Below are 14,312 nucleotides of genomic sequence, written 5' to 3' on the forward strand. Positions count from 1 at the left end.
CCAAGTCTATTCATTTCTGCAGGGCACCCATGGGCCACAGACAAGAGGAACTCTGCCACTGCTTAAAAACTGGTAGAAGTCAGTGGCACCTGGGTGGCTCAGTCAGTTAAGCATCCAATTCTTGGTTTTGACTCAGATCATGATTTCACAGGTTTGAGCCCCACATTGGGCTCTGTGCCAACCTCAAGAAGCCTGCTTGGGATTCTCCCTCTCTCTCTGCCCCTCCCCTGCTCTGTCTCTCTCAAATTAAATAAATAAACTTCTTGAAAAAGTGACAGAAATCATCACACATAGACACAACTGACAACTCCTTTTCTAACTGAACTCAGGTACTTCTTTCCTCAACTACTACTTCTTCCTCCTCTTGCTCTGTTAGGTATAATGTGAAAACAAACAGTGTCTTCGCAGAATCTGGTGCTTTGTGGACAATGCAAATTAATGAGCTTTCTGTAAATATACGTTACTTAGTATGGGACTTGTTATCAAGCAAGAGATAAACATTTAAGATAAACACTAAATCATAAAATAGGCAAACAAAAAACATATTGAGACAGCACAATAAACTTCTCCATCAAGTCAAATAAGTAACACTTAAGAAGAAGGCACCAACTTTAGCTTAGTATGTGAATTTTCACTAAGTTTTCTCACTACAATGTGACATTTTAAGACACTGAAATATATGTTGCTAATCTGTCTTATATCACTTCTCTTTCCCCAATTTTTGCCTAATGTAGCTACTATCAGATTCTTCAGTTGTTCACTTTTAAATAGCTCAAATGGTCTATTTTTCAGGCCACTGCACCTATATTATATCCATGAAGCTAGTATAACTCTGCAGACATCCTAGCTATTCATGCAATGTTATAAGGGCATCAGCATTGTTCATTTGTATGATCTCTATGTATCTTGTCATCTTTCCAGGGTAAGACTGCCAAGTCTTGGACTCTTCATTTGGTGGAGTCTAATTCTGTTCTCTCTACAAAGAGCTAGGGTTACACTCAGCAAAGGTTACCATTTACGTGAGCCATGAAGCCTGCTAGCATAACTCATCATGAAAGTAAAATCCCTAGTTATTTTTTCTCTCAAGGACATCCCGAGTGCTACCTAAAATCAAGAAGGAACTCTTCAGGACAAGTTGTGTGTACGGCCCACACATATTTAGAATCCACATTTTCACTCTGATACTCTGGAGTGTGGCATTATTTCATAGCAGTCAAGCAAAGGGTTGCTTTTTTTCCCTTTGAAAACCTCCTTTTCTAATCCCTAGAGGAAAATACATGAGAATTGAATTCAAAGACTACAGTAGCTTTAGCCACAGAACTCAATATTTTAAAATGAGCTTTCATTTTAAAATTCTTCCTTTTCTAGAAATAGAGGAGAAGTAGTGTTCTCACATTCAGTTTTGTTTCATCACTTAACCAAATGAGTTCTGAAAGGTTTGCTTTCATAAATAAGTAACACTTTTAACCATTTAAGTAATTTCTAAAACTCAGCTCATCTTTCAGACCTCTGAGTTCTGGAGTAGCCTAAATGCCACCACTTCTGCTTTTAGGTCCAGTGTGCATCTTTCTTTCTCTTATCCTCTGATAGAATTTCATCTGCTCAGGTAATTACAGAAATCAGAGATTTTAAAGCATAATCAGGCCCTGAGAATTTAAAAATACTTAAAAAGAGCTAAGAGACCTAGAAGAAATTTCAGGGACCATCTCACTTCTCACTAGATATGAGAAAACTGAGACCCCAAAGGGTCTTGCCCAAGGTCATATAACTAATTGACTGATCTAGAATCAAAATCTAGATTTTCTCAATCCTGAATTAGCACTCTCTCTCCCAAATTACCTGGTCTCTCTATATTTTCATCCTTTTCGATACCATCTTCAGACACAGATTGTTTAATTCATGCTAACCCAAAGTAAGATGCAGGGTACTTCTTGGTTCCATTAGTTATCACCATCTCCTTTCATTGGCTGGAAGATCAGAGACAGGAGAGAAAGTCCTGCCAGGCCTCCTCACTCCATGGATTAAGTGACAGCATGGGCTGTCTGGTGCCTTGCCCAGGAAGTCTGATTGTTCCTGCTTAGAACAGGAAGTATCTGGAATGTTAGGAGGCACAGTATCACCTTCCCTTTATAAGGACTGGATTTTCTGTTTTTTGTTCTCATTTGCCTAGGGACATCAGACAATTTCAAGTTGGGCAAAAACCTAAATCTCATCCACCACCAAGACTATTCTGTTGATGTTTTCTGGCTTCTCCTATGAGACATGCCAAGGGGCTTAGAGGAAACTCTAGCCTTTTGAACCAACTGACCTTATATTTAGTTGTAAGGCATGTTTCTTCCAAGAAGTTCCAAAAGTTTCATACACACTCTCTCACTTGATCCTTCCCTTCCCATGAGGGGAAGCATTTCATTTTTATCTTCCTGCCACAGCCACAGTGTCCCTGATGTATACACAATTTCTCTCCAGGGTCTAACACTCAAAGGTTAGAGTCTCTAGAAGCCACACATTCTCAGCTGAAGTATCAGCCAACTGCACTATTCTAGGCACTAGGGTGCTTAGTGTTCACCAGAGTGAACAGCTCCATGACTTCATGGAGCTTACATACAAAGTAAAAAGGCTGTTTCATTACCCACTGAATTCAGAACCATAAATACAATGGATCCTGATAAAAGAAAAACAATCACTACAGTCTCAACTACTGAGAGGAATATCCACAGTTTTACATTTATCTGGTAATACAGAATCTATTTGCTAGGGGTGTATATGGATTGCACTAGAAGACAGGAGATTTGTATTCTAATCCTGACTCCTGTACCAACAAATTGCACGACCTTGAGCAAATAATGTAACCTCTCTGGCCCTTAATTTTATTTTTTGAAGATGATAGGCAAGATTTCCCATGTCTTTCTTGATCTTCAATGACTGGTGATGGGTTAACTCCACCTAGGATGGCTGGTATGGTATGAAGATTGACTGCCAACATCAGAAGAGAAGGAATCTACTTCATTCGTTCTTATTTGTAGGATGGGGTTGAAGGCAAAAGCGCAAAACACTGCACACCTTCTAAGATTATTAATAGCATCTCCCTATGCATTAATCTATGAAATCAATCAGTGCCTCATCTACTCTCTGTTCAACACTGGGATAGATACTTTGAGGATGGGAGACATTTGAAAAGATCTTTAATGTTAAGGAGCTTCCAAATGAAAGTACGCAATAGTAAATAACTCAAAACAAAAGTGTATGAAAGAGGTTTTTAAATTCACAAGAGAAGGAAATCAAAGAGAGCTAAATTAGAAACCCCTGAGGAAAGGTGGAACTTTACCTGTATCTCTACATAACAACCACTATCACAAAAATAATGGCAGCTAACATTTATTGAGTGCTTGATATGTGGTACATGTATGCATTAAGTACTTCTGTGGGCTATCTCATTTAATCCTCAAAACAACCCCAGAAATAAATGCTATTTTTGTGCCTATTTTACAGAATGGGAAACATGACGCTTAGAGAGAAGCCTAATATACTTGATAAATAGTAAATCCAGGCAATGTGATCCCATAGTGTTCCTCACCATTGAATGGCTATGGAATGCTTTCTCCACAAGTGACATAAAGAGATAAGCACAGTATCTGGCAGCTTAATGCTCCCTATACTATTTGTTTTCTTTTTCTACCCACCCCCCACAAGTATTCACCCCACCACTACACATTCCCATCCCAACTCACATACCTACACACTTCATATTTTCCAATTTTAACAACCTTCTAAGTTCTGCTGAAGGTCGACTCTGGGAATGAAGTTTTCTCACAACAGTCAAGCTTGGTCATAGTACATATTTCTAACAGCCTATTGGGTGACTGGTTCTGTGCTATTCTGCGAGGTCACTGGCAGTATTTAATGTCTATGACATTAACACTTTTGATGTCTTACAGCACTGTTAATGTAGTTTCTATATTATTATTATACATCTTCTGCACTGTTAAGGTAGTTTCTATATCATTATTATACATCTTCTGCATGACTGATCTTTTCATACAGTTTCATTGTGACAGCTAACTCTAAATTCCTTTGTGTTGTTCCTGGGGTCTTAGCATAGAAGACATCAGAAAGTATTCAAAAGTTCAAAAGCCGAGGTGTTTCAAGTGGCCCCGCCCCAGACTGCACAGAATTCTCAACACAGCCAAAGGGCAAGCAGGCCCAAGCCTGGGCATTCTGGCAAGTCACCCACCAGAATGACAGAAGGCCAGTCAACAAACACAACTCTGGCATGACTAAGAGGAAGGGGGTCGGGAGTCTCAGTTCCCTTTCTTCAGTGTTCAATGTTACTAAAGAAAATAAAGACTCAGCACAATGTGGTTCCCAGTCAAAAAAGCAAAAGCTGACGTGTTTGTGAAGTTTTCATTCATTAGAAAAATGATCCAAGTCAAATAAATACAGGCAACACTTCGAGGTTTGAATCTACCCTGTTTAGGGAGTCTTCAGGTACAGACTCTGTGACCAATTTTGGACATAAAGGTAATCTACACATGTTTGCAATTCCTTTAGCACATGTACTCTCACAGAACTGAACCTATCTTCTTCTGAACTACTAAATTATAATTCTACCTGTTCTTTCAAAATAAAAAAAAAACTGGGGCACCTGGGTGGCTCAGTCAGTTAAGCATCTGACTCTTGATTTTGGCTCAGGTCATGAATTCACAGTTAGTGAGTTTGAGCCCCGCATCAGGGTCTGCGTTGACAGTGCTGATTCTGCTTGGGATTCTCTCTCCCCTCCCTACCCGCCACTCTCCAACCCCGCCCCCCACTCTGCCCCTCCTCTGCTCTCTTTCAGAAATAAATAAACATTTAAAAAATAAAAGAAAAAACCAACAATCCTTAAAAAAAAAAAAGGCAACTCCAGTTCAAAGATTTTTTTTAATCTTTTACTTTATAAAATAATGTAAGTCAGTCACTTAACTAACTGAGTCACGCAGGCGCCCCTAGTAAATATTTTACATCACCAAAATTTTAGTTATCAAACTTCAAGATGATAAGGGAATTTTTAAAGACTGAAAAAGCCACTAAGAATTATGAGATTACGTATTAAGGTTAAAAGGACATTAATCTTATTCTAATGGATGGCATCAAACACTGTATGTAGAAGATTTTTTTTTAAGTGGGAACTAATTTTTTTTTTCATTAAAGTTCTATAGTATACGGGTGCCTGGGAGGCTCAGTCAGTTAAGCGTCTAACTTTGGCTCAGGTCATAATCTCACAGCTCGTGAGTTTGAGCCCTGAGTCAGGCTCTGTGCTGACAGCTCAGAGCCTACAGCCTGCTTCAGATTCTGTCTCCCTCTCTCTCTGCCCCTCCCCCGCTCACACTCTGCCTCTAAATAAACATTAAAAATTTTTTTAAAAAAGCACTGAAGTATAAAGTGACCTTAGAGCCTGGGTTCTCTGGAATAGTTACAATTTCAAATATTCTACTTCCATAAGTGAATGGCTTTCTGAAAATCGTATTATTTTGTTATTCAGGCTAGTCTGTATATCTCTTCCATCTCTTCTATCTGAAAATAAAATAAAAGTTCTTTGTGGGATCATGTGATCTACATGTTGGTTTGGGTAAATAAATCATCACAGACATAGCAGGGGAAAAAATATCAGGTTACAAATTTAAGAGATCCTGACTCTAATGTCTATTGAATTACTGCCTATGAAATGACCACTAGACTTTCAAATAGCTAACACAGAGGAAATATAATCAATACTAAGACTTGCAGTACCTGTGAGGAAAACCAACGTACTAGCACAGAAGCCTGACTGTTCTTAATACTAAGAACCGAGATATATTTCTCTATTAAGTACCTACTCATAGAGATAATATGAACATTGACAACATCCTTCAACACAGCAATGTGCTTCAATGGATTTCTTATTATAATAAATATGCTGAAGACTTTCGACCAAAACACAAATTCACAGACACCAACATCTGCCCTCTGAAATGTTGTTTTTGGGAAGTGACTCAGTACCTCTTCTGGATGCCAACTGCTATAGCTCTGTAAGGGTAAATGTCTGAATTTTTTAAACTGAAAATATTAAAGTAGTTCCATCCTTAGTCAAGAATTCAGATGTTCTGGATTGACCTACTGCCTGTAAACTAATTTGCTGGTTCTGGCGTGAATACAATATAGGTGAATTAAATTTTATTAAATTCCAGTGAAATCCAGACAGAATTTCTTTTTTCTCTTTCTTACAAGGGAAGAGGGAAGAAAACGTTTCTGTCTGTGATTGTGCATGGAATATGCTACAGAAATGTCAGAGTAAGTAAAGAATGTGAATGTTCATTTGTTGCAATAAGAATATAGAGGAAATTCTACTTTAAAAAAATACACCAGGGTCACCTGGGTGGCTCAGTTGGTTAAGCATCTGACTTCACGTCACGTCATGAGCTCTCAGTTCATGGGTTTGAGCCCTGAAGCAGGTTTTGTGCTGACAGCCCAGAGCCTGGAGCCTGTTGCAGATTCTGTGTCTCCCTCTCTCTCTCTGTCACTCCCCCACTTAAGCTTTGTCTCTCAATCTCTCTCTCTCTCTCCCTCTCTCTCTCTCTATCAAAAATAAATAAACCATTTTTTAAAAATTTTAAAAATAAATCAACACACCAAAAAAACTCCTAAACTTTCCCAAACTTTAATGTGATTATTTGCTTTATAAATTATATCTTCCATATAATTTAAGTGTTCAGTAACAGCTCACTGATTATCAGACTAAGACAAAGGAAATTTAAAGCAGAACTATTAAGAGCCATAATCTACTAATTGATCAAAGAGAAAAAAGCTAAAATTATAATGTAAATCAAAAACAAAAGGATTATAAGTGAAAATGTGATACATTCAAATGAATACAGTGAAGCATTTCTATCAAAGCTGCCTCTAATATTTCTTTCACTGGACTGTGTTTGGTTTTGTTTCTACAACAGGATAAAGAAGAAAACCACTAGAGTTTCTTTGACCATCAGTTCCCTGGTTAATGAAACCTCCAACATCAGATCAAGTTATTCTACCTTAGTTCAACCACTGTATATTGACCCCCAAAGGGTATGTTCAGTTTTAAAAGCCTTCTGAGGGGTCCCAGTAATGGAGACACAGGCCCAGAGAAAAAGGAATTAATGCAACTTTCTTAAAAAGTATACATGAGGGGAACCTTCAGCTGCATGACCTCAAAAAAGAACAAGAAAGAAATCCACAGGTCTCAGAAATAACTCCATGGTAGTTCTGTGGGTCAGCCATTTGTTTATGTCCCAGATCATAAGAGACAGTTGGTTTCTAGGAGCTCAGTCCCATAAAAGAGTATTCCAACTATCCATGGAATGAATTCCCTTTTAATTAAAAGAAGAGGGGAGGGGGGCAGGGAGATGCTTTTACAAAGGCCTAAAAGAGAAGACAAGAGCAACTGTATAGAGGAGGGAAAAAAAGCTAGTCAGTAAAACTTACAAGTTATTTATGCCTTTTATATGCAGTCTCTACATAATTGCCAAAACTCATTTCCCAAATGTAATTGCCTAGTGTTACATTTCACCATCTCAGCTGATGGAAAGCTGCAGGAAAGGGAAAAAAAGGTGGCACAGGAACAGATATCTCAAATAACATTTAAATTAGAAGCTTTATCCTTTTCAAAGAGGAAATCTGGTGTGTGGTGGTAGCAGCTAAAATTGATTCAGTCAGTCCATGGCCACCATGTACCTAAGTTTCAGGACCTTGACAGTATGGATGATATAGTGTCTCTTCTATTTCTTAAACCAGATGCTGAGTCCCTGCAGCAACCTGTCCAGATCCACCTGTGTTGTAGCCCCTGTGTTCACCAAGGTAACTTATCCATACTGCATGAAGTTAAGATTTTATAGATAAATTGTAGATGTTATCAAAGCGGTAAGAAGAAGGAAAAGGGAAAACTAAGAAGAACCTCAGAAATAATTGTTTTATGATGCTAAAAGTGAGTACCAGAAGGGGAGAAATTACTGTTCAATGTCACAGGGCATTACTCAGGGATAAACTCAGGGTTTATCCTATACTCTTTAGACTTTTGGTCTAGGTCAATCTCCAGCTCTGGAGGGCAATTCTTGGATTCCACTCTCCAAGTAGACTATTCTCTACCTGACCTCATGGTTTATCCGATTCTCCGAACCAGCAATAAGATGCCCTTTTGAAGAAGTCAATAAGCAAAGCAATGCCTATTTCCTGCTTGGCGAACAGTGAGAGATCAGGATTAAGAAGGCTCCTGTATCATCTATGGAAAAAGCAGGATTCAATCAACGAGGCCAACCCAGAGTAAGGTGAAACCTCTGGGCTCACTGTGCCCCAGTTTCCAAAACTGACAGAAATGGAACCACTGCTTCTTGCTGGCTGAAACGAGAAGCAGGGCAGACTTAACATGTACCAAATACAGGAAGGAAGCCATAGGAAACAATGTCATTAAGAATAAGGAGCGGGATGCCTGGGTGGCTCAGGGAGTTAAATATCTGACTCTTAATTTCAGCTCAGGTCATGATCTCACAATCATGAGATGGACAAGGTGGAGACTGGGATCTCTAACCCCCTCTCTCTGCCCCTCCCTTGCTCACAGGCATTTGTGTGCTCTCTGTCTCTGTCTCTTTCTCTCAAAATAAATAAATAAATTTTTTTAGAAAAAGAAGAAGAAGGAGCATTACTCTAGATTCTGGAAGCTTGCTTGCAGCAGAGGCTGTCCACAATATGTGTTTATTATTTCTACAAGTTTCCTACTACATTCCTTCCCTGTGATAATGCAGCCTTGGTCATCAGGCCTCAAGGGCTGTGCTCGTGGTCAGTGTGTCTCACCTGATAGGACTTCAGATACTCCCTCTCTAGAGTTATAATCTGAAATGTAATTCTAGATTCTAGAGGATTCTGGAGCTGAAAACAGGAGAGGAAGGGAATCGAGATTTAAGGTGGATATTTACACAAATGCCACCCATTCATGCATGCACTGTGAGATCAAACCACCTATTTTTATATACTTTTTATATAACAGTATAACTCTTCACTCTTTAAAGAAGGTTTTCAGATTATTTATCTTAAATGAGCCTCAAAACCTTAACCAAGGCTGAGCATTTTGCTAGCCTTATTTCACAGATAAAGAAGCTAAATTCCACAGAGATTAAGAGTTTCCAACTTCTGGGGCTCCTGGGTGGCTCAGTCAGTTTAAGCATCTAACCTAGGCTCAAGTCATGATCTCACAATTCATGGGTTCAATCCCGACATTGGGTTCTGTCCTGAGAGCTCAGAGCCTGAAGCCTGCTTTGGATTCTGTGTCTCCCTCTCTCTCTGCCCCTCCCCCACCCGGTCTCTGTTTTTCTCTCTTTCTCTAAAAATAAACAAACATTTAAAAAAATTTTGTTTTAAATAGCTCCCAAGTTTTTCAAGGGTACGTGGCTGGCTCTGTCAGAGCATGCAACTCTTGGTCTCGCAGTTATTAATTTGAACCCCACGTTGAGTAAAGAGATTACTTAAAAATAAAATCTTAAAAAAAAAAAGTTTCCAAGTTCCTATGATCAGCATCAACCAGCTAGTGGAAGAGTTGAGATTTTGGTCCAAGTCCTCTAACTCATGATTCAGAATCCTTAACAAATTACAAATACTGCCCACGCTACGTGACCGGTAATAAAGATTAAATCTATGACTATATATGAACTCAACAAAATAATACAACAAAGGGAAGAGTTTCCAACTAATTGGTTCCCTATTTTGAAAATTTAGATCTATTTTGAAAAATAGATCTTGGGGAAGTGAAAAACAGCTTTCTCTATGATATTAAGGTAAAAATAACTTCTATGTGACTGTCAAGCACACTATAAAGCACAAAGCGTCCCAGCAACTCCTTGTTTTGCTTAAAGGACAGTCAGATGTCAATAACTATGACAAAAAGCATACTTACCACAGTAGGCATCCTAAATCATTGCATATGGTGAAAGAGTTTCTTCCATTCTGTGAATTCTATGTTTCTTCTTCAGCACCTTCAAGACATCTCTACAACCAGTGGTCAGTCTGTCACATTTGAATGCCATGTCCAGGCAATAACCACAGTTCAAATTCACTGGCACAGAGAGAAAAAGGAGATAGCAGACTCTGAGGACTTCCAGATTCTGAGGAGAAGTATTGTCACAAGCTTTTTGATTTGCTTTTTATTTCAATTAACCTTGAAATCTAATTCATGTTGTAAAGTTTAGTAGCTGATCTGTTACAGGCTCAGAAATTTCTATTGTTAAACAATTATTATTTCAAATCCAAGTGATTCTTCAACAAAACAACCAAAAAAGAAAAGATAGCAGGGTTTTTTGTTGTTTGTTTGTTTTATGTGTGTGTGTGACACAACAGTTTTAATGGCTGTGAAAAGATTGGTTTATTTTCACAAATTAACTATTAGTTCTTGACATACAAATAGCAAAAAAATATGAGAATAAACATATTTTTAAGAGTAAAAAATTAATAATGATGCATAGCTTCCTAAACATGTTTTTTTTAAGTTTCTTACCAAATAATTAATTTAGGGAAGAGTAACAAGTATGATGATCTATCTCATGCTAAACACTGAGTTTATACTTTATAAGCAATCTTTCATTTAATCCTCACATCAAGATTTTGAAGGATGCATTACCTACATTTTATAAGAAAAGTGAAATTCAGAAACAGTAAATGAGCCTCAAAACCTCAGCCAAGGCTGAGCATTTTGCTAGCCTTGCCCAAGGTTACAAAGCTAATCAATGCTGCAAGTCAGGGTTCAAGCCCAAAACAGTTCTTGCACCAAGTGAAGAAAATATACTCATTTAAATATTAATTCAGAACTGAACATTTGTACATCACATTCAGGAAGGAAAATCTCAAATTATACAATCTCAAATTATACAATTTGATACTAGCATAAAGAAAAAATTTTAAATTACCCATATTCTCATCACCCAGAGAAAACTATTAATCTTTGTTATTTTTCTACAATACTACTACAGTATGTTTATAATGGAATATGCATTGTAATTAATGAGATTAAAAGAAAGAAGTTTTCTTGAGAAAAAGAGACTACCAGAGGATTAATGGTTCAGTAATGGTTCCCAATCAGAGAATGGGATAGAAACGAAGAATTAAGGCCCAGAGAAGTAATTTTCACCTAATCACAAAGCAATTCAGTGGCAGAACGGGACAAAAACACAGTTCTTCTACTACCCTGCCAAGTATTCATTCCAATATGTACCTTTTCTGGGTTTCCACAGAATTTATAGCCTGTGACTCCAGATTACAGTCAACCTTCCATTTGCTTTATTCAAGTTATTTCTCATATAACATGGCCCCTTCTGCCAACTAAATTAACCATCATGTAAATTCTCTTTACTCTCGTGTTTTATCTTTCAGAAGCTTGTTTATCGTCTATTCCTGGTAAGCACAATTTTTCAACATCTTGATAATAAATGATTAAATCAAAATTTCCATCAGAAGACTTTGTCTCCTAGATCAATTTTGCCTACATGAGCAGTTTTGAGGCTACCCTATACCACCTTTTGAGTTGACACAACAAAAGCAGCAAGATAACTGGGATTTATCAGTGTATTTATTCATCTATTCATTCACTTAATATAGTACAGATGATGGCCAGGTTCCATTCTGGGCACTGAGGAGGTGTCCTGCCATCAAACACCCAAGCTGTTGACTGTCCAAGAAGTAGGGTAGGGCCCATCACACAATGGTCTTCACCGTACTAACAGTAGGTTGAACAATTCTGGCAATAATTTTTAGGTCAGTTCAGAAAATCTTTCTACAGGACCTTCATGCTAAACACTAAAGCTACAGAAATCTGTAAGTCAGGGAATAAAGTGTGATGCTTGCTTTCAAGGAACTCACAGTATAGTAAAAAGATGTGTCAGAAAGACAGGACAGGTGATGGAGACTGTGCTGGGATTATTCTAGGTTGTGTTTTTAAGATTTATCATCAGGAGCCCAGTCAAAGACAAAAAGTCTAATCAGATGGATTTTTTAAAAACCCAGGAATACTCTATTTATTCCTAATATCTACTCTCCCTGACATCCTCCCTATTTGTTTATTAATTTGGGGTCTCCAAAAACTCTGGTCAAATTGAATCGCTTGCCTTTCCAGAGGAAGTCTGCACCTTGATTATCACAGAAGCATTTCCTGAAGACTCTGGAGAATTCAAGTGCATTGCACAAAATGAGGCTGGGACTGCAGTCTCTAAAGCAAGACTCTTTGTTTCCCCAGGTAATTGTTCTTCAGGATCGCCCTGCTCCAATTCAGCCATGAGCCAGGACAAAGATTCTGTTTCTATCTGAGTTGGTGAATAATTATATTTTTCAGAAAGAAAAGTGGAGAAACCAGAGAGTTCTCCAAAGTTACCCATGAGGAAACTTTCTTCAGAACTAGCCTCCTTTCCTTGGAACAGTGATAGCTACACAAAGGACAAAAATGTAGATGATACCCCAATGAACACTATTTCAACTATTCCTCAACCAGCCAGTCACAATGAACATGAGATCCAGGTTCCAAAGGAGGATTTCTGCAATGAAAATTCTACTGAGCTACAACCACAATGGTAAGGGCAGACAGACCTAACACTCACTCACTCAACAAATGTTCTTGGTCTTACAGGATAACATTGAACATGGCAAAGTTCCTGCCCTGAGGGAGCGTTCATTTGCAGTGAATCATGTAACTGTCATTTCCTTGCCCTTCATCGTATACTTCACAAGGGCTGAAACAGCAAATCATGTGCTTAGATCTACATTTAAGGTTTTATTAGAGACTTCTTTAAAAAATATATATATAATGTTGAAATGCCACAAGAATTTGAAAAAGTACAATCTTTTCTCCAAAAGAATTCAGGGTCCTATCTCAATATAAATACATAAAACACTCTGTGATATAAGTTTCTTCCTGTTGTCTTAGAATACAGACAAAATTGTCCCTGCATTTAAAAGGCAACTGTAAAACCCATGGGGGAGGGGAAGGAAAAAAAAAAAGAGGTTAGAGTGGGAGAGAGCCAAAGCATAAGAGACTCAAAAACTGAGAACAAACTGAGGGTTGATGGGGGGTGGGAGGGAGGGGAGGGTAGGTGATGGGCATTGAAGAGGGCATCTTTTGGAATGAGCACCTGGTGTTGTATGGAAACCAATTTGACAATAAATTTCATATATTAAAAAAAATAATAATAAAAAAACTTAGGACACAATTTCAAAAAATAAATAAATAAATAATAAAAGGCAACTGTATAAATGGGAAGCTAACTCAGTAGGTGAATTTGCCAACCAGGCTATGTTTAAAACACAATCCACTACCATCTCCAATACCCAAACCTCAAACCAAAACAGTGACAAAAAAAAAAACAAAAAAACAAAAAAAACCTGAAAATTGATACTTAAAAGTCATTTAAAATTTTCTGTTTTACCAATATCTAACACAGTCCACTAAATATTTTACCAACCTAAAGTTACCTTTAGATTAAATTTAGGCTAAACACCTTAAATAAAACTTAAAAAATGAACACTCTTGACTATTTTCCAGTATAATTAAACATAGCATCTATTAATTACAAAATAAAAGATACTGGAATATCTTTTAAGATATTCTTGAGTATTTAAGATATTTCTTGAGTAGTATTTGGGTTTTTAGGTGGAAAAATTTATCATGTCAGAGATGAAAGGAATCAGAGGTCAAATACATGAAGTACCCCATTCTACAAAGGACTACAATTGTAGATGACTGGCTGATTTTGCTGAGGGCTGCTTCCTCATGCTTTTATGACCCTGGAATAGGTACTCCCCAAGTAGTTCTTAAAATGAAGCCAGGGAAGGAAAGAATCTGAACTTGGAGATTAACAGACCTGCAACAATGTACGTGAGGCACATAGTAGAATTCATTAAATAGTAGCCATTACTTCACTGCATAGTTTTTTCTTAGGATCAATGTATCTGCAATAATTGCCTATCACTGTGATTTTTCAGTTGGTCTCCTGGAACCCCTTTAGCTTCTGGAGTTTCTAGTTGCCTGGAGAGTAGCTACCCTTACAAATAAAGATTTCTCATGAGGTCAAAGAAGAATGGGTGTGTGGGACTAAACACTGCAATTTATTCAACAAACATTTATTAAGCACATCCTATGTGTTTGTTTCTATGTGAGACTTCCCTCAGAAGACAGCCAATACAGTTATCTAAAACTTTTCTCCAGGAGTTCATGTGTTTAGCAGTCTTTTTACGACTTAAAAAGACATTGAGCTTATAACAAAGTACTTTTCTATTTCCACCTTTTTCATTAA

At 37.7% G+C, this 14,312-nt stretch overlaps 1 protein-coding gene across 7 annotated transcripts in view; it reads right to left on the minus strand.

Moving 5' to 3' along the window:
* Positions 1-14,312, minus strand: part of KLHL3 (kelch like family member 3) — a 271,473-nt gene that overhangs the window by 240,066 nt on the left and 17,095 nt on the right. For all 7 annotated transcript variants that reach the window (XM_053221349.1, XM_053221352.1, XM_053221343.1 and 4 more), the window contains exon 2: positions 9,935-10,093. The gene's annotated coding sequence lies outside the window, so the exon portion shown is untranslated. The remainder of the gene's footprint in view (positions 1-9,934; positions 10,094-14,312) is intronic.

The sequence above is a fragment of the Acinonyx jubatus genome, chromosome A1 (genome assembly GCF_027475565.1).
Source record: "Acinonyx jubatus isolate Ajub_Pintada_27869175 chromosome A1, VMU_Ajub_asm_v1.0, whole genome shotgun sequence".
Lineage (NCBI taxonomy): Eukaryota > Metazoa > Chordata > Mammalia > Carnivora > Felidae > Acinonyx > Acinonyx jubatus.